We start from the raw sequence: 11,103 nt of genomic DNA, 5'->3' as shown, positions 1-11,103 counted from the left end.
GCGTGAGCACCCTAGAGCCTGTGCTCACAACAAAAGCAACCATTGCAATGAGAAGCCCCCATCTGCCTCAGCTAGAGAAAGCTCACGTGCAGCAATGAAGATCCAGCACAGTCATAAGGATATCTTTTTTAAGTCTAAAAAAATTTAAAAATTAAAAAAATACATAGTAGGGTATAAAGAACTTCCCTGGAGGTCCAGTGGTTAAGACTCCATGCTTCCACAGCAGAGGGCATGGGTTTGGAGAACTAGATCCTGCATGCTGCGTGGTGAGAGAGAGAGAGAAAGAAAGACAGAAAGAGAGAGAGAAAGGAAGAAAGAAAGAGAGAAGGGGGAGGGAGGGAGGAAGGAAAAAAGAAAGTGGGGCAGAAGGGGGCAGCCTTGTGGGATTAGGCCCTAACCTGTGGCATCTGATGTTATCTCCAGGTAGACAGTGTCAGAACTGGATGAAATTCCATGTAGGACAACCAGCTGGTGTCACAGATTTACTTGATGTTGGGGGGTGGGGCCGAGCCCCACACATCTGGTGTCAGGAGTGCTGTGAGTGTGACAGAAGTGTGAGAGCCAAGGAAACACACCAGAGAAGTGGGTGGTCCTTGCACAGTTCCCAAGAGACAAGATATAGGCAGGAGGTTAGCCTCGCTCACAGTATCAAGGGGTCAGGAGGGAAGATGAAGTTGCTAAACAGAGAGGGACATCCTAAGAAATATGTAAGAGGAGAGGACAGCGAGAGCAACCTTTGCTACTTCACAATTCTGCCTGACCTTTCCAACAATCAGAGATGTCCCCAAATGGAGCCAGCGACGTAGGCAAGCAATAAGGATGATACTGCTAATGATTCCTTATCTGTTCAGAGGACTTCAGAGTTTACAAGCGCTTTCACATACGTAACCTCACTGATTCTGTGACAGTTCCGTAATGTAGGAAAGGGCAAGTATTCTTTTCCTATTTTACACCTGAGGCAGCAGGGATTCAGCCATTAGGTTCAACTCGAGTCCTTTCAGCTGAAGTTCAGAGTTAATTTGAGGCTCTGATAGCTCCATTCTTGAAGTGCTGGTTCAGAGCAGTAGGGCTGCATGTTGGATTGTTATGGGGGTGGGGGGTGGCGGTGGGGAGGGAATGCAAACCACGGTAGAAGAACATGATGGAATCTGTGCACTCTTTGATTTCATGATCTTGGTTCAGTCTTTTTTTACAAAGCTTTTTTATGGTAGTTAAATATATTTGACATAAAATGCACCACTTTAATCATTTTTAAGTGTACAGTTCAGTGACAATAAATACACTCGCAAGAGAGTGCAGCCGTCACCACCATCCATCTCCAGAACTTTTCATCATCCCAAACTGAAGCTCTGTCCCCCTCCCCAGCCCATGGCAACCACCATCCTACTTTTCATCTCTATGGATTTAACTATTCCAGATATGCCATATAAGTGGTTCCATTTAGTTCAGTCACTCAGTCATGTCCAACTCTTTCCGACCCCATGGACTGCAGCACACCAGGCCTCCCTGTCTATCACCAACTCCCGGAGTTTACCCAACCTCATGTCCATCGAGTGGGTGATACCATCCAACCATCTCATCCTCTGTCATCCCCTTCTCCTCCTGCCCAGCATCAGGGTCTTTTCAAATGAGTCAGCTCTTCACATCAGTTGGCCAAAGTATTGGAGTTTCAGCTTCAGCGTCAGTCCTTCCAATCAACACTCAGGACTGATCTCCTTTAGGATGGACTGGTTAGATCTCCTTGCAGTCCAAGGGACTCTCAAGAGTCTTCTCCAACACCACACTTCAAAAGCATCAATTCTGCAGCACTGAACCTTCTTTAGAGTCCAACTATCACATCCTTATATGACTACTGGAAAAACCATAGCCTTGACTAGATAGACATTTGTTGGCAAAGTAATGTCTCTGCTTTTTAATATGCTATCTAGGTTGGTCATAACTTTCCTTCCATGGAGTATGCATCTTTAAATTTCATGGCTGCAGTCACTATCTGCAGTGATTTTGGAGCCCCCCCAAATAAAGTCTGCCACTGTTTCCACTGTTTCCCCATCTATTTGCCATGAAGTGATGGGACCGGATGCCATGATCTTCGTTTTCTGAATGTTGAGTTTTAAGCCAACTTTTCCACTCTCCTCTTTCACTTTCATCATGAGGCTCTTTAGTTCTTCTTCACTTTCTGCCATATGCGTGGTGTCATCTGCCTATCTGAGGTTATTGGTATTTCTTCCAGCAATCTTGATTCCAGCTTGTGCTTCATCCAGCCCAGGCTTTCTCATGATGTACTCTGCATAGAAGTTAAATAAGCAGGGTAACAATGCACAGCCTTGACGAACTCCTTTTCCTATTTGGAATGAAACAATATTTGTCCTTTGGTGTCTGGCTTATTCCACTTGACAAAATGTTTTTAAGTTTCATTTGTATCATAACATTTATCAGAATTTTCTTCTTTTAAAAGGCTGAATAATATTTCACTGATGTATTGTGACTGTGGCTCAGATCATGAAATCCTTATTGCCAAATTTAGACTTAAATTGAAGAAAGTGGGGAAAGCCACTAGACCATTCAGGTATGACCTAAATCAAATCCCTTATAATCATACAGTAGAAGTGAGAAATAGATTTAAGGGACTAGATCTGATAGACAGAGTACCCGATGATCTATGGACAGAGGTTCATGATATTATACAGGAGACAGGGATCAAGACCATCCCCAAGAAAGAAATGCAAAAAAGCAAAATGGCTGTCTGAGGAGGCCTTGCAAATAGCTGTGAAAAGAAGAGAAGCAAAAAGCAAAGGAGTGAAGGAAAGATATACCCATTTGAATGCAGAGTTCCAAAGAATAGCAAGGAGAGATAAGAAAGCCTTCCTCAGTGATCAGTGCAAAGAAAAAGAGAAAAATAATAGGATGGGAAAGACTTGGAGATTTCTTCAAGATGATTAGAGATACCAAGGGAAAATTTCATGCAGAGATGGGCACAATAAAGGACAGAAATGGTATGGACCTAACAGAAGCAGAATATATTAAGAAGAGATGGCAAGAATACACAGAAGAACTGTACAAAAAAGATCTTCATGACCCAGATAATCACGATGGTGTGATCACTCACCTAGAGCCAGACATCATGGAATGTGAAGTCAAGTGGGTCTTAGGAAGTATCATTATGAACAGAGCTAGTAGAGGTGATGGAATTCCAGTTGAGCTACTTCAAATCCTGAAAGATAATGCTGTGAAAGTGCTGCACTCAATATGCCAGCAAATTTGGAAAACTCAGCAGTGGTCACAGGACTGGAAAAGGTCAGTTTTTATTCCAATCTCAAAGAAAGGCAATACCAAAGAATGCTCAAATTACCGCACAATTGCATTCATCTCACATGTTAGTAAAGTAATGCTCAAAATTCTCCAAGCCAGGCTTCAGCAATATGTGAACCGTGAACTTCCTGATGTATAAGCTGGTTTTAGAAAAGGCAGAGGAAACAGAGATCAAATTGCCAACCTCTGCTGGATCATGGAAAAGCAAGAGAGTTCCAGAAAAACATCTACTTCTGCTTTATTGACTATGCCAAAGCCTTTGACTGTGTGGATCACAATAAACTGTGGAAAATTCTGAAAGAGATGGGAATACCAGACCACCTGACCTGCCTCTTGAGAAACCTGTATGCAGGTCAGGAAGCAACAGTTAGAACTGGACATGGAACAACAGACTGGTTCCAAACAGGGAAAGGAGTACGTCAAGGCTGTATATTGTTACCCTCCTTATTTAACTTATGTGCAGAGTACATCATGAGGAATGCTGGGCTGGATGAAGCACAAGCTAGAATCAAGATTGCTGGAAGAAATACCAATAACCTCAGATATGCAGATGACACCACACTTATGGCAGAAAGTGAAGAAGAACTAAAGAGTCTCATGATGAAAGTGAAAGAGGAGAGTGAAAAAGTTGGCTTAAAACTCAACATTCAGAAAACGAAGATCATGGCATCCGGTCCCATCACTTCACGGGAAATAGATGGGGAAACACTGGCAGACTTTATTTTTGGGGGCTCCAAAATCACTGCAGATGGTGACTGCAGCCATGAAATTAAAAGATACATACTCCTTGGAAGGAAAGTTATGACCAACCTAGATAGCATATTCAAAAGCAGAGATATTACTTTGCCAACAAATGTCCATCTAGTCAAGGCTATGGTTTTCCAGTAGTCATATATGGATGTGAGAGTTGGACTGTGAAGAAGGCTGAGTGCCAAAGAATTGATGCTTTTGAAGTGTGGTGTTGGAGAAGACTCCTGAGAGTCCCTTGAACTGCAAGGAGATCCAACCAATCCATTCTGAAGGAGATCAGCCCTGGGCATTCTTTGGAAGGACTGATGCTGAAGCTGAAACTCCAGTACTTTGGCCACCTCATGGGAAGAGTTGACTCATTGGAAAAGACTCTGATGCTGGGAGAGATTGGGGGCAGGAGAAGGAGACGACAGAGGATGAGATGGCTGGATGGCATTACCGACTCGATGGCCATGAGTTTGAGTGAACTCCAGAAGTTGGTGATGGACAGGGAGGCCTGGCGTGCTGCGATTCATGGGGTTGCAAAGCGTCGGACACGGCTGAGCGACTGAACTGAACTGAAGCGACTGAACTGTATGTATTAGATACCACATTGTCTGTGTTCGTTCCCAGTTGTTGCGGTTCTGTCTTGCTGACAAAAGGAGTAGCCTGTTTCTCCAGAAATATTTCCCCCTTTAGGCTGCCAGCTCCAAGAGCAGACTGTGCCAGCATCCTTGCTCTTTATCCCAGGGAGGCTGTCCCCAGGCAATGGGGTTATTTGCGCAGGGAATCACCACCTTGGAATCAGATCCCATTATGAGAACAGTGGTAGTCTCCAGTCTTCTAGAAGACTGTATTGTGTCTTTTGTTGAAGAACAGGGACGGCAAAATGCTCCAGGTCCTCCTGCTGCCCCAAACCAAAAAATGTAGCTTGGCCACCTGAGTTGCCTGAGGAGAGGGGGAGAGAGGTGGCCGATGGGGACAGCCACCACTTCTCCCTTGTTTCCTCATACAGTCTCCCAAGATGCCCTTGTCCCTCTCAGTCATTGCCAACTAGAAGCTGGCCAGGGCAGGGTGGTGTGGCCACCTGTTGGGAACCAGGGGTGGTGCAGCCTTGGGGCCCAGAGAGAGACCCCATCCTTTCCAGCTGGACCTGCCACAAGCACCAGGCAGCAACATGCCTGCTTCAATCCCACCCCCAGGGAAGGAAAGGTTTGCAAGCTGAAACCACTGCAAGAAAAGCTAGATAAAAACCAGAACCAGAACAAAGGCAGCCCCTATATCCAGACAGAACTTTAGTCAGCATTAAGAAGAAATGAGGACTTCCCTGATGGGCCGGTGGTTAAGAATCTGCCTGCCAATGCCAGGGACATAGGATCGATCCTGGGTCTGGGAAGATTCCACCTGCCACAGGGCAACTAAACCCAGGCGCCACCACTACTGAGACCGTTCTCTGCAACCAGAGAAGCCACCACAATGAGAAGTCTGGATACCGCAACTAGAGAAAGCCCACCCAGCAACAAAGACCCAGTGCAACCAAAGCTAAAAATAAATATCTAAAAAAAAAGAAGAAGAAGAAATAAGCTATCAAGTCATGAAAAGACACAGAGGAATTTAAATGCAGATGACTAAAGAAGCCAAGCTCAAAAGGCTACATACAGTACAATTCCAACCCTATGACTTCCTGGATAAAGCAAAACGAGAGAGATAGTAAAAAGCTCAGTGGTAGCTAGGGGTTAGGAAGGAGGGCAAGACTAATCGGTAGAGCCCAAGGTATTTTTAGGACAGTGCAGCTACTCTGTGTGCTGCTATTATGATGGATACAAGTGTCAAAGCCCGTTGAGTGTACAACATCCAGAGTGAACCCTAAAAGGGAAACCGTGGACTCTGGGTGATAATGACATGTCAGTGCAGGTTCATGGATTGTGACAGATGGGCCACACTGGTGGGGATATGAATGGCAGGAAGGCTGTGCACATGCGGGGTGGGGGTATATATGGGACCATGGGCATATGGGAATTCTCTGTACTTTCTGCTCCATTTTGCTGTGAACCTCAAACTCTAAAAAAAAATAAAGTCTATTAAAAAAAAAAAAACAACAAAAGAGCAATTCCAGACACCCTGCGATCTGGGTACCAGAGAGGGCCACCACCTCACTCCTCACACAGTGACTCAGCTGTAGGCTCAGAGACACGTGTTCACCAGCAGGAGAGCTCACAGCCCCATCTTCTTTTCCTATGCCATTTCTTTTTCCTACGGGCAGGGATGGAGAGGCGCTCCTTTGCCTCGGAAGTGTGGAGAGGGGATTCCTTCAAGCCCTCTACTTGATTCCTCAGCTTAAATGTCATCCCTCACTAGGCCTCTCCTGACCTCTCCAACCCCTAATCACCCCATCTGCCTATCTGGAGGCCTGGTTTTCTGCCCAGCCTTCCTTACCACCTGAAATTAGCTTATTTGCTTACACAGGCCAAAACTAAGGCAGAGCCTTGTCCCTGGTGCCTGGTGGGTGGCACAGAGTAGGAGCTCAATAAATTGTTGACTGAATGAGTAATCGGGTAACCAGCTGCATAACCCAGGGCAAGGCAGTTAAACTTTTCTGGACCCCAATTTCCTCATCTGTAAAATGGGTGATTAGACTTAATGATTGTGCTCTCTTCTTGCTACAATGCTTTGAATGTTCCAGCAAGTATCAGAATGACCTTGTTTTTCCACTCAAGGGCTTCTGCCAGGCCACTGGGTGACTGCAAGGTCTTTAGGAAGAGAGTTCCTAGAAGCCTGATCGGTGTTTCCTGACTTCTCAGGCTAGGTCTGCAGATGCAGGAGACGGGTCAGAGTGTGAGCCGAGTAGAGGGGAGTATGGGGGAGCTCCTCCTTTACAATGTGAGCTCTAGGATGGTGAGCGCTCATATCTGTTTGTGCAGCCCATGTGCCTAGAACTGGGCCTGGCACACCGTAAGCTCACTAGACAGTGAAGAATGAGTCAAGCCACAGCTTTCAGCACGTGTTTCCAGTCTTGGATGAGTGTTCTGTTTGGGTCTCCCGCATGGTATGAAAGCAGTAATAATAATCCCTCCCATGGGCAGAGCCCTTTGCACAGTGTTCATGCATCATGCATTTGAGCCTCATGACAGCCCCATGAGATAAGGACCATCAAGTGCCATTATCCCCAGTTTACAGATGAGATGACTGAGGTTCAAAGAGTTTGTCTTGCCCCAGGCCACATAGCTGGTAAATGGCAGAGTCTGATCTCACACCCTGGGTTTTTGTTCCAGCCCCAGTGTCTGTATGTTGCTGGTTGTGCAGGGCCCTGCACGTGGTGGGAGAAGGGAGCCTTATGTTAGAGCCAGCACCCCAGGAGAGACAAGGCTGCGCAGGGAGCAGAGCCCACTGGCTGGGGGATGGGGTGGGGGGAGGAGGGAGTGAGGAGCAGGAGGAACTCAGGCAGAGCCCGGCACTCCCTCCACTCCAGCAGCGGCCGCGACCCCTGGGGGAGAGGCTGGAGAGACCGCAGGCCTCACGTAGGCGCTCTGCCCCTCAGGCCCAGACATGCAGGGCTGCGAACAGATCCTTCCCGGAGCACAGATGCCAAGGATGTGGGCAGACTGGTTTGAGGAACAAAAAAACCCAACTGAAAGCTTTCTTCCCTTTCCCACACAAGGCACCAGACCTGCCCTGTCATCCCTATGCCAAAGAATTCTCCAGAACGATATCTGCCCTTCCTCCAAAGCTGCCTGACTTCGCCAAAGTCACTCATGAGTCTCTTCAAATCGTACACACACAGAGTGCCACCCCAGGGCCCTCCCCCGGGAGTCCCCGGGCTGAGCCCAAGTCAGCACCGTGCCGCCTGCCCCAGATCCTCCTGTGGAAACCCTTTGCTCCCATCCCACCTCCCCAGTCCTGAGGCACCTCCTCTCCTCTGCTCTCCCAAGCCTGTTTTGGTCCTTCTACCCAGGCTCTGGCCCCTGGGCTTCTCGGCTGGCTCCCCAGGGAAGGACGCAGCCCTGATGCCGCGCCCCACTGGGTGCAGGGGTCACGGATGCCAGCCGCTTCACATCAGCCCACATCAGGGAGCCCCAGGGAGTCAGCAGTTATCATATAACCCCGAAGCCTTGTTCCAGAAGCCGCGAGTCTTGTGGCCTCCTCAGTGACAAGAAAATGGAGGGGGTCAACTGGGGCGGGGACAGGTGGCGGCCCACACACTGGCCTGTGTTCATCACTGAGGGCATGGAGCGCGCCCTGCAGAGGTGTGGTCATGGTGAGCACCACCCCAGAAGGGGTGGGCGGGGAGACGGAGGACCCACCTGAAGACTAGCCGGAAGAGATACCATGTCAAAATGTCCTTTTCTTGGTGGAGGGGCGGTTTTCTCTCCAGATGCCCCAGCAAAACCCAAATGGCAGGAGCGGGGATGTCTCAGTTACTCATAGGCCGACGTTTCGGTCAGTCTATCGGCTCCATGACCCGCCACCCTCCTGCTGTGCACTGGACTCCAGAATCAGGTCCTCCTTCCTGCTTCACAAGGAGCTTCGGATGCAGCTTCCCTTGCCGCCGCCCAGCTGGAACTGGGCAAGCTAGACCAATAGGTGATGACCACCAGCCATGCAGCTGCTACTTGTGTTTTGATCACACGGTCCTTGATCACCTGCTCTCCCAGGCCTCGTGCTGATGAGATTCTCATTTCCTTGATGGGATGCCTCCCAGAGATGGTTCTGGTAGCCACAATGGTTGGGAGTGGGAGTGGGGGGGTTGACCTGGGTTGAGGGGGATCAAATGCCCTGTCTTGAGGACAGTCCCATTTTATGTCTGTTGTCCCAGCCTCGTTATCCTCAGAGCCCCCTCTCTCACTCTTAGAGGTGTCTTGGTTTGGAAGACACATGATAGGTTTGGGGGGATTGTTGGCGGACGGGCTCAGGGGAGCTATGTGTGATGTGTGGTTTCCAAGAGGGGGCAAACTAGGCCCAGAGAGGTGGACACTAGAGGGCGCCAGTTAGCTGTGCTTGGTCGGCAAAGTCTCCAGGATGGGCCGGACTGGCAACCGGGGCCAAGACCTGTCTGAAGAGAATCTCAGGCAGAGATGTGCAGGCGGGGGCAAGTGCCCAGCAGAGCCCTAGTCGGACCCTTTCCTGGCTTGCACTCAGCCTGGCCCACCCCTCTCACTGCCCCTGTCCACCCAGCAGAGTGCTGAGCCCTGCCCACTCTGCCTCCCCTCCTCCACTTCAGCCTGGCCAAGTCCCTGCTAGCCTCTCTCCCCAGGGTGTGGCATGGGCCTCTCCCAGTGGGCTGGGGCTGGGCTTCAGATGGCCATTCTGGAAAAATGGCCCGGCCAGGTCAAAGGAAACCCCACAACCCTGCAGGAGTGAAGGTGGGGAGGAGACTGGCAGGAGGTAGGAGGGGCCTGCTTTCTCTTCCTTAACCCACCCTCCCCATCATGCAGACTCAGGCACAACACTTGGGTCTGGGCATCCTCTCTCGTGGAGAGCCTGGAAGGCATATAACCCGCCAAGAGCCCTCTGCTCACCATCCTGACCTGGCCACTGCCCCCATCCAACCCACAACTGGACACAGGATCGGCCACCAGGAGACAAACTCTCTGTTCCTGTTCTTCTCCCCAGCTCCCAATCCCCATGACCCCTCTTCTTGATGAACCCGATATTACTGGGGCCCCAAGCGGGAGAGAGAAGGCCACACAAAAGCAAGGTTGGGGACTGTTAAAACCACATGCTTTGACTTCCAACAGACTTGGGCCTGGGTTGCAGTTCTGATATTGGTCGATGTGTGACATTGGGCACATTAATTAACTTCTCTAAGCCTCAGTTGACTCACCTACCAAAGGTTATAAGAGCAGCTATTTCGCAAGGGTGGTGGGAAGATTAAATGCAGTAAGAACACAGAGCACCTAGTTCAGTGCCTGGCACCTAAGGACGCAGTGCCCTCAGTGGAGGAGACCCTGGGAAGCACCAGCAGGGCCCCTCAGTCCCAGCCCAGCTTCTGTCTCTGCAGCCGGAGTCCTTGTCTGCAAGAGAAGAACAAAGATGGACCATAAAACATGTGATGGTACCTATGGTACATGCGGATGAATTTTCTATTTGACAGTGACATCGGGGAAGTAGGAAGCCATGGCTGCCTCAGTGCCAACAGCCTCAGCCTTTTAAAGCATCATTTGTTCATTCATTCGTTCATTCATGCATTAGTCCCAGATCACGACTGTTGTCCTGACATAAGGATTAAAGGCCTCCTTTCACTCTTGAGGTGTCCCGCTTTGGATGATAGACTATATGACCACCTACTTAGTGTGCTGGAACCTGTGCTAGGCCCTAAGGATTGAGAGAGAGGGATGCTATATAAAGCCGCTGGGCTTATCAAGCCTTATATAGGGCTCACCAGCTAGTGAGGAAACAGATGAGATGACTGGAGAAGTGTGGCCAGCTGGTGCCCCTCTGCCCATTAAGACCCTACCAAGAAGCTCCTTTGATTTCTCTCTCCTTGGGTTAATTTACTTTTGCTTATTTACAAACCAACTTTCACGCCATACATTTTCCACCAGGGACATGAAGTAGCACTCCTTCTATTCAGTATAATGTTATTTTTCGCCAGCCTCAGGAGCTGCCTTCCATTCAGATGGTGGGGCATTCTTTTTTAAGAATCGCAGATAGCCTGTCTGCTCCTTTGTGATCCTGTAAACATCAATGTTCCAGAAGCAGGGTGCTCATTTATTTTTTCATTCTCATGACAAAGTATACAACTGGAAAATGGCAGTGACCTAGAGGCACCCTCTACAAGGCCAAGCCTCATAACATGCCTGAAACGCCTCCATGAAATTTAATGAAGTTGCGGCAAGTCTTGGGGAAATGAGAGGAAAGGGGCAGGGTGCCCCTGGGTTTGGCTGGGGCTCATGTTAGGGGCAAGAACCTCTGGGCTCGTGCCTGATCATCTGAGTTGGGTCAGGGGAGAATGGCTGCCTCCAGATGGGACTGGAGGCGGCCAGACATGAGTGTATGGGTAAGAGTGGTCCCACCCCAGCCACACGAATCAGAACCAGGAATTTCTTGGGAAATGGAGGCTTTAAG

The 11,103-nt window shown here is 49.1% G+C and overlaps 2 long non-coding RNA genes across 6 annotated transcripts in view; one reads left to right on the top strand and one right to left on the bottom strand.

Moving 5' to 3' along the window:
* Positions 1-4,010: 4,010 nt before the first annotated feature.
* LOC114113587 (uncharacterized) overlaps positions 4,011-11,103 on the bottom strand; it is a 24,143-nt gene continuing 17,050 nt past the window's right edge. The window contains exon 2 of the long non-coding RNA XR_003588498.3: positions 4,011-10,049. This is a non-coding gene — a long non-coding RNA (uncharacterized LOC114113587). The remainder of the gene's footprint in view (positions 10,050-11,103) is intronic.
* The window catches only part of LOC121819020 (uncharacterized), a 31,457-nt gene continuing 24,818 nt past the window's right edge, over positions 4,465-11,103 (top strand). For 2 of the 5 annotated variants that reach the window (XR_006059142.2, XR_009599790.1), the window contains exon 1: positions 4,465-4,632. This is a non-coding gene — a long non-coding RNA (uncharacterized LOC121819020). The remainder of the gene's footprint in view (positions 4,633-11,103) is intronic. The other 3 variants (XR_009599792.1, XR_009599791.1, XR_009599788.1) reach the window with 2 other exon arrangements.

The sequence above is a fragment of the Ovis aries genome, chromosome 3 (assembly GCF_016772045.2).
Source record: "Ovis aries strain OAR_USU_Benz2616 breed Rambouillet chromosome 3, ARS-UI_Ramb_v3.0, whole genome shotgun sequence".
NCBI classification, from domain to species: Eukaryota; Metazoa; Chordata; class Mammalia; order Artiodactyla; family Bovidae; genus Ovis; species Ovis aries.
Note: the sequence above shows the minus strand (reverse complement) of the source record. Positions and strands in the feature narration are given on the sequence as shown.